Source organism: Aethalodelphis obliquidens, unplaced genomic scaffold (genome assembly GCF_003676395.1).
Source record: "Aethalodelphis obliquidens isolate GAN/ISIS:26980383/991018 unplaced genomic scaffold, ASM367639v1 scaffold9, whole genome shotgun sequence".
Lineage (NCBI taxonomy): Eukaryota > Metazoa > Chordata > Mammalia > Artiodactyla > Delphinidae > Aethalodelphis > Aethalodelphis obliquidens.
This window is the reverse complement of record NW_020837953.1, coordinates 37,738,864-37,756,426: the sequence shown is the minus strand read 5'-3', so window position 1 is coordinate 37,756,426 and position 17,563 is coordinate 37,738,864. Positions and strand designations below refer to the sequence as shown.

Sequence of the window (17,563 nt, the reverse complement as noted above, 5' to 3'; positions counted from 1 at the left end):
CGGTTACACAGTAAGTATGTGATGAAAGTCAAACCAGACTTTGGTTCTAAACCCCGTGTTCTCTCCTGTACACCCGCACAGGGTGTTTCAGATGGAGAAATTGAGGCCCAGAGAGGTTAAGACCATGCCCAATGTCACCCAGCAAGACTGGCCTCCAATGGTTGCTCCAGGAACCCAAGTTGGAGATCTGTTTGTAGCAGATTTCCCTGGCTCAGGTAATCAGCGCAGACCATGTCAGTGGGCAAAGAGGACGGCGACAAGCCAAGAACTGAGGACATCGCCGGGGGCAGCGCCTGGCCTTGATGGTAGCAGGCTTAGCAATTTCTACTACCTTTAAACAACTCCATGTGCCACTTGGCAGCTGGGGTAATTGTCCCTATTACCCAGAAGAACCCAAGATGGTATTTTATTGGGCTGGTATTTGGGGAGCCCCATGTTAGTTCTCAGCTCAAGAAGAAACGGCCTTCTAATCAGAGAAGCATGATCTGGCCTGTCTCTAACCACAGGGGACAGGGGGTTGCGCTGAGTGCACGAAGAGCTCAGCTCAGGCCAAATTCATTCATTCATTCATTCATTCAACAAAATACTCTCCTGATGCCCTATAATCCATTCTCTACACAGTACCCTGAGTGGCCTTGCTGTCCTATATACCAATCACGTCACTCACCTGCTTAAAGGCCTCCAAAGGCCTCCCATCACCCCAGGATGAACACCAATCCTTTCATGATAGTCTACAGAGTCCTGATCTGGCCCCTGCCCGCCTCTCAACTCCAGCTCATGCCCTCACACCCGCCTTGTTCACTACACTATAGCCATGCTGGCTGTCTTTCTGCTCCTCAAATATGCAAGCTGGTCCTCCCTCTGGGCCTATGCACCGGCCATTCCCCCCAGCCTGGGACAATTTACATTTGACCTTCACATCATTCTGGCCTTAGCCTGAATGTCACCTCCTCTGAGAGGCCTTCCCTGATTCCCCAGGCCACGCTACTCTGCCTCTCTATCGTAGCACCCTGTTCTATTTCTGTAAGACTTACTCCTGTCTTAAATAATATATTTTTAAATTATATTGTTTACTTGTGTAAACAAGTAGAACATAAACTTCTCGAGGCAGCCCCTGGTTGTTTTTTCACTGCTGTAACCCTAGCTTTCTGAACAGGCCCTGGAGTATTGCAGGCATTCAATAACTACTTGCTGGATGAATGAAAAGGGCCTTGAGGCAAATCAGGGGACAAAACTGACAAATTCCCTGCTCTCAAAGGGCTTACATTCTGGTGGGAGACAGGCAATAATACACCAATACATCATGATCAAATCATTTAAGTACTTGCCACAATCACATAGCTATTAAGTGGTGGAACTGAGATTAGCACTCAGAGGATCTGGATTTAACAGTCCACTAAATAAGTAAGTAAGTAAATAAATAAATATATAAACATTCAGTTGGGCAGTGAACAGTTAGGGAGAGGGGGATATGCAGTGATCAGGACGGCGGGTGGTGACAACAGTATCGGATGAAAGGTGCCACTCCAGCAGAGGCCTGCAGGAAGTAAGGGGGACAGCCCTGCAGATGGATGGGACAGGGTATTCCAGTAGAAGAAACAGGACAGTGGTAGAGCTAGATGGACAACCCAGTGGGATAAATGCTGTGATGGAGAAAACACAGATAGAGGAATACAAAGAGGGGAACCCAGAATTGGCTTCCCAGAGAAGGTGACATCAGACAGGGATGGGGTCAGTGGGGAGAGAATGTTCTCGGCAGAGGGGATAGCATCTGTCAAGTCCCAGAGGGAGAAGAGAGAGGATGCTTTTGAAGAACCAAAAGGATGCTTAGTGTAGCCAGGCCTTGGACAATGGGTCGGTGTAGAGGTTGGGAGGGAAGAAATGAGGTTGGAGGGGAAGCTGCCAGAGGCTACACCCTGCAGGACCAAGTCCTCCCAGTTAAGGAGTCCGACTTAACCTCAAAGGCAATGGCCATGCGGGGAGCTGAGTGGGGGTACACGGGAGCCCTTGGTATGACTTCTGCAACTGCCTGTGAATCTATAATTATTTAAAAAGGAAAGGTGGGATGTCACTAGAGAATATGAAAACCTTAAGTTCTAAGTAAATCCAAAATAGATATTCGCCTCCACTCCAAACCAATCAGTTAGTTAATTTAATAAACATCTACCGGGGAATTCCCTGGCGTTCCAGTGGTTAGGACTCCACGCTTCCACTACTTCCAGGGCACAGGTTCGATCCCTGGTCGGGGAACTAAGATCCCACATGCCACACAGCACAGCTAAAAACCCCCACAAAAACCAATAAATAAATAAAGAAACAAATATGTACCAGATACGTACAATAAATATGTACCAGGTGCTGTCTTACATGCTGGGGACACAGCGGTGACTAAGACAAACAGACAACCACCTTCCACCATAGAGATACATTCTAGTTGGGGAGACAGACAACATGTAAACTCACGACATTTAAATTAAGATCATTTTAAGTAATGACAAGGGTTCTGAAGAGAAAGAAACCTTAAATAATACTTACCCAGATTTCAAGAAACAACCGTGGGCTTCCCCTCTAAGTCTGAAAACAGGCCGTCCAGCTTCTTGAAGGTTCTTTGGAGAAATATGCAAATTTCCCTGGAGGAGCAAACGAGAAAAACAAGCCCATGGGTCCATAGGGTGTGGGATCTGGAGGAGGCCTGTGGGAAAGAGGGATCGGTTAGCCCGGGGCTCAGGGCTAACCCTACTACCACCACTACCACTCTTCTGGGCCTCTGCCCCTGCAGGTTTGCAGTCAGCTATCATTCACTGGGCACAGCCCTGGCGCTGTGCGTGGACTGTCGGTTCTAAGTCCTTTTACCCTGAGCCGTGGGTGCTGCACTGGCTCCTTGGTTAGCCTGGCAGTAGAGGGCAGGCACCGGATCTACTCCATATCAGTATTCTGGTGCCCAACCTCTTACCTGCCACAGGGTGAGTGCTCAGAAATTGCCCGTGACACGACGAATGAACTAGTGTTCAGACTTAAGCAAGAGCTAGGTTATTCCCTCCGGAAAGGCACTCCTATTCTTACCCTCCCATCAAGCATCAGATGAGAAAGGGAGAATGGAACAAGGGCCAAGCATCTGGAATTACCCAGGGATGTCCCAGAGCCCAGCAGGAGAAGAGAGAAGATGCTTCTGAAGAGCCAGAAAGATGCTCAGGGACCACCTCAAACTTCAAATCACCTGAGCTTCATCCTAATGGGCCATTTGCCATGTTCAAGGAACCAGAATATTTTCTGCCTCTCAAGCTTCCGTAGGGTGTTTAATCAATTAGTAGTGATAACACCCTTCCCCTGGAGGTTACCTTCTTATGAGGCATGAGAATGTATATACTATGCCTGCAAACCAGGAGATTCAAGCCACAAGTCCACCCATATTAAAAAGACACAGAGAAGAAAAATGTCGAGATGAATAGCCTCTATAGTGATCTCTGAAAGGTGAGATACCAGAGACTTTTCTGGATTTCCCCAATATTCTGTCACAGATACGTATTGCTTTTCAACTCTGAAGACAGTTATTTTGTTTATGTCTCCATCTGTACAGAGGGGACTGCTGGACTTACATTGGGATGGTGACAGTGACTGTCTCTAAGCCGGGGGGGTGGGGTGGTGGTTATCCAATTCTGGATGACTTTAATTTTTTCTTTATATGTTCAAGTTTTATGAATTTTCAATAATGACTGTGTATTGTTTACAAGATCAGAACAAATAGATACGATTTTAAATTATAATACGGTGTACTGATGCCGGTTCATACTGGCATCTCTTCCCAGCTCTGTGTTCAGTGATGCTGGGAGCCTGAAATGGGCCACAGAGGGAGTATTTCCACCACAGAAATGGAAAGTGCTACAAACAAAGGGATTCTATTTTCCAGGGAGGTGGTTAACAGTACATCACTGGATATACAGTACGATTCCAGTTATGTTTTATTTTATTTTTTATTTTTATTTTTGGCTGTGTTGGGTCTTCACTGCTGCGCGCGGGCTTTCTCTAGTTGCGGCGAGCGGGGGCTATTCTTTGTTGCGGTGCGCGGGCTTCTCATTGCGGTGGCTTCTCTTGTTGCGGAGCGCAGGCTCTAGGCCCACGGGCTTCAGTATTGTGGCGTGCGGGCTCAGTAGTCGTGGCTCGCGGGCTCTAGGGTGCAGGCTCAGTAGTTGTGGCACATGGGCCTAGTTGCTCTGCGGCATGTGGGATCTTCCCGGACCAGGGCTCCAACCCGTGTCCCCTGCACTGGCAGGCGGATTCTTAACCACTGTGCCACCAGGGAAGCCCTCCAGTTATGTTTTTAAAAAATGTTTCACAGAGCAAAAAGATCACAAGGCAGTACATCAAAATGCTAATGATCCTTGTCTCTTGGTGGTGGGCCTAGAAGTAATCGATTTTTATTCTTTCTATTTTTCTGAATTTTTGACATTTTCTGTCATGAGCTTATTAGAGCCTTTATAATAAAAACATTTTTTTTAAAGAATTAAAAACAGTTGTGTTCTTTTTTTTTTTTTTTTTTTTGCGGTATGCAGGCCTCTCACTGTTGTGGCCTCTCCTTTTGCGGAGCACAGGCTCCGGACACGCAGGCTCAGTGGCCATGGCTCACGGGCCCAGCTGCTCCGTGGCATGTGGGATCTTCCCGGACTGGGGCACAAACCCGTGTCCCCTGCATCGGCAGGCGGACTCTCAACCACTGCGCCACCAGGGAAGCCCAACAGCTGTGTTCTTGACCCCTAGAAGGGGAGTGCTTAGTCTCAGAAAGCCCTGGCCCCATGTGGTCCAGCCAAGCCAGTGGGGCTCAGGTCACAGTGAAGTCCCGTTCCTCTGACCAACAGGTCTTGTCATCCACAAGATGGACAAGGGCAATTCTCAGCCATCCATGCCGGTGGGATGGAGGAGTCCAGGGTTCCAACGCCATGGACTGTCCAGGCGGAAGGGATGGGCCCCAGACTCTTCCAGCTGAGGGAGTGTGGTGGCAGCCGTGGGTGGTGTGACACCTAAACTGTGTATGCTGGTCCTCGGGGGCCTCCACCCCTTGTTCTGATTAGGGACCAGGATCCAGTCTGATATTCTCAAATACGTCTGAGAAGCTGGACTGATTCTGAGACAGCGAGCTGGGTTCCTGTGGTGAGAAAAAGACCCCGCTGATCAGGGCTAGCAGTGTCTGTGTGCCTGGGGTCACCTCGTGTGCACAGGGCCAGTCCAGCAGCACCCGGGGCTCAGGACATCCCTAATGGATGGAGTAAGTCCCAACTCCCTGGGGGTCTTGTCTCTGCCCAAGTGCCGTGAAGACACCAAGGAACCCTGAGAAAGATCCACACCTGACCCAGAAGGGCCCCAGCTCTCAGGGAAACAACATGTACACGGTGAGGACACCAGTCAACGGCTAGGCTGCAAGGCCCAGAAGTGGGACGGAAGCGGTTCGTCTGGAGCGGGACCACGTTTTGATGCACCACGATCATGATTTTTCTCTCACCAGTCACGTTATCTGTCACCAAAGAAAACACGGACTGGGTTATTTCTGTCAGTAGTGGAGGTAGACGGTCATTCCCAAACATCTGACCTGGGTTCTGCAGGCACCCACAGGAGGTGCTCAACCCACATTTGTTGACGGACACCATAAACGATGCAGTGGGATTTCTTCTCGGAACAAGAAAAAATTCCAAAGTCAGCACCAAGGAGAAAATCAAATGTGGTCAGTATCATCCTTGAAAATCCTTTAAATCATCCTTAAAACTCCGGGACCTGGGTCTTTAGAAGATCTCATGCAAGAATGAACTTCTTTTGTTTTTCTTACACGTGAGTCAGCTGTGGCTTTTTTTTTTTTTTTTTAACTTGGAGCAGTCAGTAAAGGCCAAGGTCAAATTTGATGTGTGTGTGTGTGTGTGTGTGTGTGTGTGTGTGTGTGTGTGTGTTGCGGGGTGGGGGGGAGCCCAGTGGGGGTCGGGGGTGACGTTCTTTTTCTCTCTCTCTTCCTCTTTTTCTGAGTTAACTGGCCACAGCTGCATTTTTTAATGAGTCTGCAGTACAGTGAGATAATCATTACCAGAGAGAGGGCTACCGTGTCACAGGAGGGCTGAGGACTAATTATTCTGGAGCCAAGAAGGAGAAGGAAGAACATCTGGCTGAAGAAATCCTTTATAACAAATACAGCTGCAGCACTGTTCTTAAGCCAGAAACTCTGAAGATTGTAGTCCGAAGTTAAAACACACACACACACACACACACACACACACACACACACACACACACAGAGTAAGACAATCTTGACATGGTCCTAGAAGTGGAGATTCTACGCAGGCCCAATTTACTCCCCACTCTCAGCATTTCAGGAGACAAACCCATTCGTTCTATACCTCTATCTGGAAGTTAAACTGGAGGTCAGTGGTAACTGCAGCAACTCAGGAGGTTTCCATGGCAACAGTTCCAACATAGAAGAACCCAGAGGGTTTTGGACAATCCCACTACAGACCAAAAGAAAAAAAAGGGATGTTGGCATGGAGGGCAAGTTCCCATCCCAACCTCACTTCAGCGGCCTGGAGGAAGGGCGGGGTGCTGGCGCAGGGAGGGTAACAGTGTGCTATCGGGGTGGATGCCCAGGCTGCAGGACGTTTTGTCCACATTTATCATTGCGCCCTTCCTCCCTGACTCCCATCCTCGTACAAGCTGCCATCATCTCTCTGGCAGGAGCCTCCTCACCAGTCTCCCGCCTCTTTCTGCCCTCACCCCTAGCTATCCACCCCACAGCATCCAGAAAGTTCCACCTCAGACTAGAATCAGATCATGTGCCTTCCCTGCTCCAAACCTTCAGTGACTCCCTTCTCACCCACAGTCACCATCAAGGCACCCGGGCCATATGTAGCGCACCCTTCTCCTCCCCTCCCCTCCACTCATTCTGCTCCAGACACACCATCCTCCTTGCTGCTCCTGGATCCCACCATGCATGCTCCCACCTCAAGGCCTTTGCACTGGCTGTTCCCTCTGCCGGAAGTGCTCTTCCCCTGATAACCACATGACCAACTCCCTTATCTCCTTCCAGTCTTTGCTCAAATCTCACAGCTCAGGGAAGCCATGCTGCCCCCAGCCTCTCATCCCAATCGCTTTTAACTGGCTCCTCTGCTTGGTCCAGAGCACGCATCGCTGTCTGACACACTACATCCTTTCCTTGTTTATGTTTATTGCTTATTGTTTATATCTCCCTCTGCCCACGTGGAAGCACAGCAGGCACTCATAAACATTTGCTGAATGAAGGGTGGTTTCCACTAGGGATAATTAAAAAACAATTCAAGAGGGAAGTCTTCCTGGGAAGGAAGGGGGAGAAATGGCAAAATCTCTAATGGTTCATTTGACCTACTGGTTTTCAAACTGCTCCACAAGGTCCCAGGGACCTCTCTTACTCTGATGCGGAAGAGGAGAGACAGTGGGGAGCCATCCACGCCCAGCTCCAAATTTCAACAGTGAATGCCCCAGCAATGCCACTTTTGGCTACACACCCAAAAGCACTGAAAGCAGGGTCTCAAAAAGATATCTGTATACCCATATTCATAGTGGCATTATTCATAATAGCTAAAAGGTGGAGGCAACCCAAGTGTCCATCCATGGATGACTGGATAAACAAAATGTTATATACATACAATGGAACATTATTCAGCCTTAAAAAAGGAAGGAAATTCTAACACACTGCAACATGGCTGAACCTTGAGGACATTATGCTAAGTGAAATCAACCAGTCCCAGAAAGACAAATACGGTATGACTCCACTTATATGAGGTACTCAGAGTAAGCAACATCATAGAGACAGAAAGTAAAGTGGGGGCTGCCAGGGGCTGGGGGAGGGGGAATGGGAAGTTGTTGTTTAGTGGGTACGGAGTTTCAGATTTGCAAGTTGAAATGGTCTGGAGATCGACTGCAAAACAATGTGATTATACCTAACACTTCTGAATTGCACACTTCAAAATGGTTAAGATGGCAAATTTTATGTTGTGTCTATTTCATCACCATTAAAAATGTTTTTAATTAAAAAAATCGTACCAGTCAATACTTGGTCAATGTTAGTAAATGCCACCCCTTTCCATGCATCATCTCATTTCCTCCCAATAATCCTACCAGGTAGGTGCTATTATCTCTGTCTTACAGATGGAGAAAGAGGCCCTGAGAAATGAATGTCAAGGTCACTGGATAAGTGATGTGGGATTTAAACTTGTACCTGGGTCTTAGCCCAAGGGCAGCCATCTTAACTACGAGGCTACACTGCTCCTCTTTGGTCTAGTTTATACACTGAGGTGGCCCCAAAGATTTCAAACACAATTTGAGAACGTCCGAATTAGAATCTCACTAGCTCCATCTGTCCACAGGTTAACACCCTGAACCGAGCAGGACCCCGTGGGGCTTTCCTGCGACAGACGCCTTCCCCCATGTCCTCTGCCTGCCTCTTGTTTATGGAAAAGCGGTAGTCTCCCAGGCCTCCCCTGAGTCACAAAAGCCTGGCTCAAGAATTAATGATTGAAAGGATTGTGTAGTGACAAATGTAGTAGCTGTGCCAGGAGAACGGGTAATAATTTAAACAGTAAATCAGCCATACGGCAGTCACAGAATCTTTAGCTCCTCTCTGAGGTACCTAGATAACAGTATCCGATGCACGTTTCCTGAGTTGTTTTACAGATGCTAAAACCCCCACCAAATGCAAGAAGTTAACTACTTGATGACCCTGAGCATGTAGCTCCCCAGACCCACTGGAGCCTGAGGATTGATAACGTTAACACTTGTGACACCGTTACCTCACCATCAACCAATCAGAGAACTGTGCACGAGCTGGTCACACACCCTGTGACTCCCCTTCCTCATCTTGCCTTCAAAAATCCTTCTCCGTAAATCGATGCAGCCACTACGGAAAACAGTATGGAGGTTCCTTAAAAAACTAAAAATAGGACTCTCCGGTGGTCCAGTGGTTAAGACTACATGCTCCCACTGTAGGGGGTGTGGGTTTGATCCCTGGTCAGGGAACTAAGATCCCACATGCTGCGGCCACAAAAAAACCCACAAAACACCTAAAAACAGAGTAGCCATATGCTCCAGCAAACTCATTCATGGGCATATATCTGGAGAAAACTATAATTAAAAAAGACACATGCACCCCAATGTTCACAGCAGCATTATTTACAACAGCCAAGACATGGAAGCAACCTAAACGTCCATCGACAGATGAAGGGATCAAGAAGATGTGATATATCTACACAACGGAATACTACTCAGCCATAAAAATGAAATAGTGCCATTTGCAGCAACATGGATAGCCTAGAGATGATCATACTAAGTGAAATAAGTCAGACAGAGAAAGCCAAATACCACGTGGTATCACGTATACATGGAATCTAAAATATGATTAAAATGAACTTATTTACGACACAGAAACAGACTCACAGACATAGAAAGCAAACTTATGGTTACCAAAGGGGAATGGGCATGGGAGAGCGATAAATTAGGTGTTTGGGATTAGCAGATACAAACTACTATATATAAAATAGATAAACAACAAGGTATTACTATAATAGGGAACTATATTCAATATCCTGTAATAAACCATAATGGAAAAGAATATGAAAAAGAATGTGTGTGTGTGTATATATATATATATATATATATACACATATGTATAACTGAATCACTTTGCTATACACCAGAAACTAACAACATTGTAAATCAACTATATATCAAAAAAAAAAAAAAGTTTCCCTGAAACCCAACGGGGAGTTTGGCTTTTTCTGAGCATTGACTTCCTCAGACTCCTTGTCTGGAGCCTTACAATAAACGCTGAGCTTTCCTTCACCACAACCCAGTGTCAGTAGATTGCCTTTACTACATGTGGGTGAGCGGAGCTGAGCTTGGTTCAGGAACAACCCTACTTTTCAACTTTGTTTTCTTCCACTTCCCTTCTTCCAGCCAGCCTTGCCCCAAACTGAACCATCTGCTGCTTCCAGCCCATGCTGGGTTTCTCATCTAGGGCCTCACCTCATGCTGTTTTTTTTCTTGATGTGGGTCCTCATGTCCAAATGGTGCCCTTCTTCAAAAGCATCCTGATCCCATTTCAGCCTCACAACAACCTTACAAGGAAGAGATTAACACTGTCCCCATCTTACAGACGAGAAAACTGAGGCTCACAGAGGTGAGGGCCACATAGCTGGCAAAAGGCAGGACCAGGTAGGACATACCCTCCACAGGCACGTGTGACTTCAAACCCAAGTTCTTCTCCACTTTAGTAAAGGGCCTCAGGAGCTGCCACGAGGCTTCCTGGATTTGTCCAGCCTGCCACCTCTGAAGCCACCCCCAACCTCCCACCAGGCTTTCTCTGGGCTGCCTCACCTCCTCTCAGGTATAAAGGCTGGTTGCCCCTGTGCCTGTTTCCCCGACAAGGAGGCTCAGGGTGGGAGTGGATGCCACTCAGAACATCTGTGCTTCCCCACCTCCCCAGCAGAGTTCCCTCCTTATTCATCCAGGTCTAAGACAGCAGGTGCCACCACTGCCTGCTCCCATCAGACCCTGCGTGACTTTTATCAAATTTGCTACCACCTGACAATGGGTTACAGGTTTATTTGTTTGTGGCCCCACTACAGAAAGCTCCTTGAGGGCAGTGGCTTTTGTGGCACATTCCCTGATGGCTCCTAGAACAGTGCCTGGCAGAGTAAGTGAAAGGATGAATGAATGAACACCTACCCCCAAAACTAAGAAGTGACTTCAGTGTTTTTTTTTTTTTTTTTTTTTTGATGAAGGACAATACGGTTTTATACAAAGCAAGGTCCCAATATTTGCTCAAGAGCTACTCCCAAAGGTAGACTTCATTACTGAGCACCTATGAGCAAACTGAGACCAGTCCCGGAAGTCATGAGGGTTACAGTTGCAAGGTGTGTGTGTGTGGGGGGGGGGGTGGGGGGGGTGACAGGGTACAGGCTGAAATTAATCCCAGCAATATATAGTGTATAATTCCACCTTGAGCTAAACCTCCCACACACCTGGGGATGTCCTGTGGCCTGAGGAACTTGGAATGCAAGTCTAGGTTGGGCTCAGATCTGATGGATGAGCAGGTGTTAACCTGGGAATAGGGAGATGAGGGAGGAGGAACGGTCTAGAAGAGCACGTGCAAAGGTCCTGAGGCTGGAGGGAGCAGCATGCCTGAGCACAGAGGGCTGCTGATAAAGTGATCAGAGATGCAGCTGGAGGAGGAGGCCAGGTGTAGGTGGGGCCCAGACTGCAGGGCCTTATGGGCCGTGTTAAGGGTTTTGTTCTTTATGCTAAGAAAGTGGGAAGCCACAGAAGGATTCTGAGTGGATGGCGGTACCAAAGATGGGTCTGGCTGCCAAGTGGAGGGCGGCTGAGTGGCAAGTGGATAATATCCTCTCCCCAGTCCCCTTCTGCCCGTTGTAACACGTGGCATTGAGGCCCGTTTCATCTGTAGCCCCAGTTTAAAACGTACGGCAATATTTACAAAACCTTCAGGTCATAAAGGACAGAGTGATGATAAAGCACCTAATGACATTTTTCAGGTCCCACATGTGTGGGCCCAGGAGCCTGATCCAGCCACTTGTAGCCTGGTGGTACCAGTGCAGGGAGAGACGGTTTCAGGCTCGTGAGAAATTCTCCAGGCTCTGACCCTGATGCACCTCCCCGTCACCCCAACCAGGCCAACACTTGTCTTGTTGACCACTTGTACCTCCAGCTTCTAAACAGTGCTCATGCTGGTACATGCTGAGCTATGGCAACCTATGCAGTCAACTGTGCCCATCCAACCACTCCCAGGCCTTGGGCTTAAAAACTGAAAGGCTCCCAGAGTGGCAGCTCTACACAGGGCTGTTTGTGGCTTTGGCCGCTTTCACCCCCATGACAACCTTGGGGACAAGTATTTTACAGATGAGGCACAGGTCACTTAGCTTGTTCAAGATGACTCAGGAAGCTGCAAAGTTAGCCACATCTGTCTGATGTAGTACATGTGATGGCAAGGGTTCTAAAAGTTGAAATGTTCTAGTTCCGTGAAAAATGCCAGTGGCAGTTTGATAGGGATTGCATTGAAGCTGTAGATTGCTTTGGGTAGTAGAGTCATTTTCACAATGTTGATTCTTCCAATCCAAGAACACGGTATATTTCTCCATCTATTTGTATCATCTTTAATTTCTTTCATCAGTGTCTTTTTTTTTTTTTTTTCGGTACGCGGGCCTCTCACTGCTGTGGCCTCTCCCATTGCGGAGCACAGGCTCCGGATGCGCAGGCTCAGCGGCCATGGCTCACGGGCCCAGCCGCTCTGCGGCATGTGGGATCCTCCCGAACCAGGGCACGAACCCGCGTCCCCTGCATCGGCAGGCGGACTCCCAATCACTGTGCCACCAGGGAAACCCTCATCATTGTCTTATAATTTTCTGCATACAGGTCTTTTGTCTCCTTAGGTAGGTTTATTCCTAGATATTTTATTCTTTTTGTTGCAATGGTAAATGGGAGTGTTTTCTTAATTTCACTTTCAGATTTTTCATCATTAGTGTATACGAATGCAAGAGATTTCTGTGCATTAATTTTGTATCCCGCTACTCTACCAAATTCATTGATTAGCTCTAGTAGTTTTCTGGTAGCATCTTTAGGATTCCCTATGTATAGTATCATGTCATCTGCAAACAGTGACAGCTTTACTTCTTCTTTTCCGATTTGGATTCCTTTTATTTCTTTTTATTCTCTGATTGCTGTGGCTAAAACTTCCAAAACTATGTTGAATAATACTGGTGAGAGTGGACAACCTTGTCTTCTTCCTGATCTTAGTGGAAATGGTTTCAGTTTTTCACCATTGAGGACGATGTTGGCTGTGGGTTTGTCATATATGGCCTTTATTATGTTGAGGAAAGTTCCCTCTATGCCTACTTTCTGCAGAGTTTTTATCATAAATGGGTGTTGAATTTTGTTGAAAGCTTTCTCTGCATCTATTGAGATGATCATATGGTTTCTCTCCTTCAATTCGTTATGTATCACATTGATTGATTTGCGTATATTGAAGAATCCTTGCATTCCTGGAATAAACCCCACTTGATCATGGTGTATGATCCTTTTAATGTGCTGTTGGGTTCTGTTTGCTAGTATTTTGTTGAGGATTTTTGCATCTATGTTCATCAGTGATATTGGCCTGTAGTTTTCTTTCCTTGTGACATCTTTGTCTGGTTCTGGTATCAGGGTGATGGTGGCCTCGTAGAATGAGTTTGGGAGTGTTCCTCCCTCTGCTATATTTTGGAAGAGTTTGAGAAGGATAGGTGTTAGCTCTTCTCGAACAAAAAATTTCATAATTTGTATGGAAACACAAAAGACCCCAAATAGCCAAAGCAATCTTGAGAACAAAAAATGGAGCTGGAGGAATCAGGCTCCCTGACTTCAGACTATACTACAAAGCTACAGTAATCAAGACAGTATGGTACTGGCACAAAAACAGAAATATAGATCAATGGAACAGGACAGAACGCCCAGAGATAAACCCACGCACATATGGTCACCTTATCTTTGATAAAGGAGGCAAGAATATAGAGTGGAGAAAAGACAGCCTCTTCAATAAGTGGTGCTGGGAAAACTGGACAGGTACATGTAAAAGTATGAGATTAGAACACTCCCTAACACCATACACAAAACAAAGCTCAAAATGGATTAAAGACCTAAATGTAAGCCAGAAACTATCAAACTCTTAGAGGAAAACATAGGCAGAACACTCTATGACATAAATCACAGCAAGATCCTTTTTGACCCACCTCCTAGAGAAATGGAAATAAAAACAAAAATAAACAAATGGGACCTAATGAAACTTAAAAGCTTTTACACAGCAAAGGAAACCATAAACAAGACCAAAAGACAACCCTCAGAATGGGAGAAAATATTTGCAAATGAAGCAACTGACAAAGGATTAATCTCCAAAATTTACAAGCAGCTCATGCAGCTCAATAACAAAAAAACAAACAACCCAATCCAAAAATAGGCAGAAGACCTAAATAGACATTTCTCCAAAGAAGATATACAGACTGCCAACGAACACATGAAAGAATGCTCAACATCATTAATCATTAGAGAAATGCAAATCAAAACTACAATGAGATATCATCTCACACTGGCCAGAATGGCCATCATCAAAAAATCTACAAACAATAAATGCTGGAGAGGGTGTGGAGAAAAGGGAACACTCTTCCACTGCTGGTGGGAATGTAAATTGATACAGCCACTATGGAGAACAGTATGGAGGTTCCTTAAAAAACTACAAATAGAACTACCATACGACCCAGCAATCCCACTACTGGGCATACACCCTGAGAAAACCATAATTCAAAAAGAGTCATGTACCAAAATGTTCATTGCACCTCTATTTACAATAGCCAGGAGATGGAAACAACATAAGTGTCCATCATCGGATGAATGGATAAAGAAGATGTGGCACATATATACAATGCAATATTACTCGGCCATAAAAAGAAACAAAACTGAGTTATTTGTAGTGAGGTGGATGGACCTAGAGTCTGTCATACAGAGTGAAGTAAGTCAGAAAGAGAAAAACAAATACTGTATGCTAACACATATATACGGAATCTAAGAAAAAAAAAAAAGGTCATGAAGAACCTAGGGGTAAGATGGGAATGGAGACGCAGACCTACTACAGAATGGACTTGAGGATGTGGGGAGGGGGAAGGGTAAGCTGTGACAAAGCAAGAGAGTGGCATGGACATATATACACTACCAAACGTAAAATAGCTAGCTAGTGGGAAGCAGCCGTAAAGCACAGGGAGATCAGCTCGGTGCTTTGTGACCACCTAGAGGGGTGGGATAGGGAGGGTGGGAGGGAGGGAGACGCAAGAGGGAAGAGATACGGGAACATTATGTGTATGTATAACTGATTCACTTTGTTATAAAGCAGAAACTAACATACCATTGTAAAGCAATTATACTCCAATAAAGATGTTAAAAATATAAAAAAATAAGAAGTTGAAATGCTGACAGTGACATAAGCATTCTATTTCCGGAGAGAGTGGAGCAGGGAGCCTCAACCTCCTCGCCTTGAACTCAGCCACCCTCCCTCTGCCTCATGTACTTCTTTACTGAGAGCACTCGCAGGTTATCAACAGGGTCACTAGGGTCTCTAAATAAATATGCTCTAAGTAAACACTACCCCCTCGCTTATGCCTGATTTGGCAAAAGGCCTCTGATAGGGGCCACACTCTGGACCCTGCTTTCCCATTTCTGAAGCATTCTGGCATACCATCATCAATGCTATGAAGTATTATGACCCCCATTCTATGATAAGAACACAGGCCCACAGAGGTAAAATGACATACCCAAGATCACACAGCTAGGTTTCCAGGCTCTGAGGTCAGTTTAGGGCTCCCTTTGGCCCACTCTCTACCCACCTAGGCCCTCTCCCCCAAATCCCTGGGCGGTGGGTCGGGGGAGCTCAGGCTGACAGAGCATCTCAAACCAGGCCCAGGGGGGCTGGAGGCTCAGAGGGCTTGAGGCTGTGAGGTTTGATCTCTCTCCGCCCTCTTCTCAGACTTCATGGTAGAGAAGATTCCAAAGGTCCCTCCTCAAGGCTCAGCCTTTCCCCGCCTGCCCCTCAGGCTGAAGGGCCCTGTTTTACTCCACCCTCTGGAATGTACCCCCCCTCCACCCCCGCACCCCAGGGCACCACTTGTCTTGTTGACTGCTGTTTCCTCAGTGCATGACCACCTAGAGGGGTGGGACAGGGAGCGTGGGAGGGAGGAAGACGCAAGAGGGAAGAGATATGGGAACATATGTATATGTATAACTGATTCACTTTGTTATAAAGCAGAAACTAACACACCACTGTAAAGCAATTATACTCCAATAAAGATGTTAAAAACAAACAAACAACAGTGCACACACTGGCACACAGCAGGTGTTCAATAAATATTTGCTGGATGCCCCCAAAGCTTAGAAGGCTTCATGTTTCTGCCCTGAAATGAACACCGAGTTAGGGGAGAAGAGAACTAACTGCTGACTCCTACTCCATGTTAGGCAGTAGTGTCTAGACCAAGGCCCCCAGTCTAGCCCAGCTGTGGTCCCGACTCCCTGTGCCGGGCCGAGCAGGGCAGAGAGCGGGCACTGTGCTGGCCTCCTCTGTGCCAGGCACTGGGCCAGGCTGTGGAGTCGGGGAACCCAGGTTCGTATCGTGACCTCCTTCCCAGCGGTGTGGTCTTGGGGAAATTCCCTCATCTCTCTGAGCCTCAGCTTACCCAGGTATAAAATCCACTCCAAAGTTAGTATCAGTAATTCATCCTCCTCTAACAGCAGGGGTCAGGATGAGGCGACCTGGGCTCCCTGTGACACTGGGGCCGGGGCTTTTCTGCAGAGGTTATTCCCAACCTCCCTCCCCCGCCCCCCGGGGAATTCTCAGTTTAGGTGTGTCCTGTGAGCTCAGAGGTCTGGAGGGGCAAGGAGAGGGGGGTGAGGGGCGCTGGAGGGGCCGCGTGAGCCAAGTGGAAGCCCACTGACCCCGAGTGACCTTGGGCAAGTCCCTTCCCCTCCCTGGCCCGGACCAGCGTCCTCATTTATCAAGGGAGGCAGGGGACGCCTGAGTGCTGCGCCCGGCCTCAGTTTCCCCATCTGCTGCCCGGGCGTGTGGTTCCTACGTGCACTTCCGGCTCGGAAGGAAAACAAGCAACCACACGGAGGCCTTGACTCCGGGGAGGTCGGCGCGGAGGGCGGGGCGGGGGCAAAGAGTCTGCAGGCCGAGCCAGCCGGGACTGGGGCTCCCCGCGCGGAGCCGGCGCGGTGGCGGCGGGGAGCGGGCCTCTTACCTGAAGGTAGCGGCGAAGGCGACGGCGAAGGCGGCCCGGCCGCCCCGGCCCCGCCCCTCCTTCCCTTCCTCCCTCCCTCCCCCCGCGCGGGGCCCGACTGGTCCTGACGCCGCGCCGCCCGCCGCGTGCGCGCCTGGTCCTTCCGGGCTCCGGGCTCCGGGCTCCGAAATGCGTGTCCCGAGCTGCTCGCCCCGCCGCCAGCCCGCCAGAGGGTGCCGGCTTCAGGAAGTGACGGGCCAGCCCGGCGCGAGACTCGGTTTGTGGGTCTCTTCGCCTTCGGGGAAGCCACAGGGCTTCGGCTCTGCGGAAACTGCTTGCCAGGGGCTCGGTCGTCAAAAGTAAATCAGGTGCAATCAAAGAACCAGGCACAGAAACAGCCTTCCCGCATGTGTATACAGTGCTTGGAAGTTTACTGCGTGATGAGATATCCATTCGCTCCCTGAGTTTTCTTTCAGTTTCTTTAACACCAAGTTTGGTCTGGTCTCAGGGCCTTTGCGTCTGAGGTTCCCGTGCCTGGCCCTGTGGCCCCAGCTCTCCACTCCGGTGTCCACGCAGGGTGGCATCTGTGAGGCTTCCCTGACCACCCAGCACGTTCAGCCAGAGAACAAATACTTCCTGAGCACCTACTATGTGCCAGGTACTGTTCTAAGTTCTGGGGAATCCCACTCCAGGCGCGCAGTCCTGTTCTGTGTCAATCGCAGTACTTCTCACTCTGTGGAATTGTTTGGTTTATC

The 17,563-nt window shown here is 48.0% G+C and overlaps 1 protein-coding gene across 7 annotated transcripts in view; it reads right to left on the bottom strand.

Moving 5' to 3' along the window:
* The window catches only part of TMCO4 (transmembrane and coiled-coil domains 4), a 96,754-nt gene extending 79,870 nt beyond the window's left edge, over positions 1-16,884 (bottom strand). For 3 of the 7 annotated variants that reach the window (XM_027109934.1, XM_027109935.1, XM_027109937.1), the window contains exons 1-2: positions 6,375-7,619; positions 2,536-2,630 (exon numbers count right to left, since the gene is read on the bottom strand). The gene's annotated coding sequence lies outside the window, so the exon portion shown is untranslated. Of the gene's footprint in view, positions 1-2,535; positions 2,693-6,374; positions 7,620-10,026; positions 10,635-16,829 lie in introns of those variants that run through there. The other 4 variants (XM_027109931.1, XM_027109930.1, XM_027109933.1 and 1 more) reach the window with 4 other exon arrangements.
* Positions 16,885-17,563: the final 679 nt, after the last annotated feature.